The following is a 2949-nucleotide window of genomic DNA, read 5'->3' as shown; positions in this document are numbered from 1 at the left end:
CCTTCCTAATGTCAACCACTCCGAGAGTGTAGTGGGTGCTTTACGTGTCACCGGCATGAGGGCCAGTCAGGTGGTACTGGCAACGGCCATGTTCAAAATGGTGTTTTTTACATGCCACCTGCACAGGAGCCAGTCCAGCAGCACTGGCAATGACCTCGCTCGAATGTTTTTTCATGTGCCACCAGCACAGGTTCCAGTAAGGTGACGCTGGTAACGATCACGCTCAAATGGTGCTATTTACATGCCACTCGCACAGAAGCCAGACAGCTGCTCTGGCAAGGATCATGCTTGGACGGTACTGTTAGTGCTCCACTGGCACAGGTGCCAGTCATCGAATTTGGTTCAATTGCGATTTCAGTTTCACTTGCCCTAACAGGTCTTCGCAAGCAGAGTTTAGTGTCAAATGAAGGAGAGGTTGGCATGAGTGCCAGTCATTGAATTTGGTTCAATTTCGATTTAACAACTGAAATTATCCATCCTGAAATATCAAATATTAGGACACATAAAAAAACTGATTGGAGAGGATAAAATTATAGAGAGAGTAATTTTTTTGTATTGTTTCCTAATTTAGCATTTAAAATGGTCATATCAGGCCCAAATATTCTACCAGTTTTATGTTCCAACTGGCCAAATCCAGCCTCTCACACCTACCCAAAACAGTCATTCTAAAAATAAACACCCACATCTTAGAAATCTCAAAGTTACAATGTAATTAATGGTTATTCAAAACAATGCGAATAAATAATCAATACATTTGACAGAATAATCTGAATGCTAAAGGGTTAATGCTTGATAAACTTATTGAATTGACACGCTCAAGGAAATTTAATTTGGCATTTTACATGTTATTTTCTTATAGCATCTGGTCTGCAACCATGGAAACATCTGCTTGTATAAAAGCTCTTGTGTTCGCCACCACTCACTATTATAATAACAAGACTGACTCAACCCTTGTGCACTTGCAACGTCAATTAGATGTAAGTAAGGTTTTACAAGTTATTTATACACTCATACCTACACTTTTTGGTAGATATTTATTACTATACTTTTCTCACTTTGGTGGCTTTCAATGTATTTTGAACAAATCTAACCATCAAAACTGTCAGCAGCCATTCATTCTTCAGGTAAATCACACCTTTAAAGTGAAATGATTGTAGTTGTAAAAATTTACCCTGTTTGTTTTCAAATGAAAAATAACACATTACTGGATACTATAATTTTATAAAATATTCAAATTCAAAACATCATCATTATCATCATGGTCGTTTAACGTCTGTTTTCCATGGCATGGGCTGGACAGTTTGATTGAGGGCTGGCAAGCCAGAAGGTTGCACCAGGCTCCAATCTGATCTGGCAAAGTTTTTACAGCTGGATACCCTTCCTAACGCCAACCACTCCGAGAATGTAGGGGTGCTTTTTACGTGCCACCGGCACTAGCAACAATAATGGCTCAAATGGTGCTTTTTACATGCCACCAGCACGAGACCAGTCTGGCGGCAGTGCTATCTGATTTCTTTTTTCCACTTACTGGGTTTGGAGGAAAAGGCAATGCCCTTGGCCTATACAGGCCCTCTGACTCTGATGGTAGTAATACTGCTAACAGCCTGCTTAAGCTATTGCAAGTTGACACCAGGAGTGAGTTCCAGAGGATCTGTGCATAGTGGTTGGTGTGGAGCTTGGTGGTGTGGGAGGAGAGATGAATGAGTTATAAATGCCTGAATGGAGACCAGCCAGTTCTAAGGGGCAGAGGCTATTAAAATGATAGTAAAAATGGTTGAGAGAGAGGCGAGAGTGTGCATCCGGTGCATGCCTATTAATGACTTGAGAAATGTTAATCAACCAAGTGTCTTTCTCTGGGTGTTGGCAGGGATGTCTGTGTCCAGCAGCTGCTGCAGCGCCACCTGGTGTGGGAGCACTATTCCATTATAGGCCTCACCTGAGCTTTGTAGAAATTCAGTGATTGTATCTCTTAATTATGACTGCATCTTTGAGATCCAGTCCTAAATAAGTTAAGGATGATAAGGGATTTGTTTTGTTTTGTCTTTGCCCTCTATATAGACGACTATGCAAGCCACCATTACTAACAGTTCCAAAATGAAATATAGGTTTTTCTGTAAAGGAGCACAAAAGTTAAGATACTGCTAGTCTTCAATCATCATTCATTATTCACTACCTTACACCACCATATCTCTTACACTTGTTAACCAAATATGAACAATACATACGTTCTTCAAATTATTATGTGCATTTGATTTCAGGTTATGATAGGAGTTACAGACCAACGGTCAAACAGTAAATATTTCCTTCCACCTCAACTGGCAGCTACAGAATGTCTGACTTGTTTAGTGGATGTTTTATCGGATCCCAGCACTGTACCACATTTGTCGCTGAAATGTATCCAATTACTTGGTAACTTAGGTGAGTAAACAGTTCCGCAACCATACAATGAATTTGATCAGATAAAATGCTTAAATAGTCTTGACTATTAATTCTGCCATGTAGGGAAACCATTGGGCTGGCGGATTTCCAAGATATAGCCCACCAAATCATCACAGATCCTCCTCCATGTTTAACAGCTGGAAGGAGGCAGTCTGGGTCAAATGCTTCTTTTGGCTATCTCCACACATATACTCGGCAGGTGGTCGGAAATAAGGTAAAGGATGACATGTCCAAGAAAATAATATTCTTCCACTGCTCTAGGGACCAATTCTGTATGTTTTTACTCCACTCTAAATGCTTTGCAACGTTTGTTTTTGAAAGTAGTGGTTTTCTGATTGCAGCCCTCCCATGAAATCCGGCTTTGTGCAGCTCCCAATGAACAGTCTTTGATGAAACTAGGTTCTCGAGGTGGTCATTAAGCTCTGCAGTAATTTTGGGAGCTGTACTTTTGTGATCCTTTCTAACAATTTGTGTAAGAGTCTGATGGTCCCTATCTGAAAGTTTTGGTTT

General features: G+C 40.5%; 1 long non-coding RNA gene across 1 annotated transcript in view; it reads left to right on the top strand.

Moving 5' to 3' along the window:
- LOC106873480 (uncharacterized) overlaps positions 1-2412 on the top strand; it is a 5372-nt gene extending 2960 nt beyond the window's left edge. The window contains exons 2-3 of the long non-coding RNA XR_001409877.2: positions 860-977; positions 2259-2412. This is a non-coding gene — a long non-coding RNA (uncharacterized LOC106873480). The remainder of the gene's footprint in view (positions 1-859; positions 978-2258) is intronic.
- Positions 2413-2949: the final 537 nt, after the last annotated feature.

The sequence above is a fragment of the Octopus bimaculoides genome, chromosome 2 (genome assembly GCF_001194135.2).
Source record: "Octopus bimaculoides isolate UCB-OBI-ISO-001 chromosome 2, ASM119413v2, whole genome shotgun sequence".
Lineage (NCBI taxonomy): Eukaryota > Metazoa > Mollusca > Cephalopoda > Octopoda > Octopodidae > Octopus > Octopus bimaculoides.
Note: the sequence above shows the minus strand (reverse complement) of the source record. Positions and strands in the feature narration are given on the sequence as shown.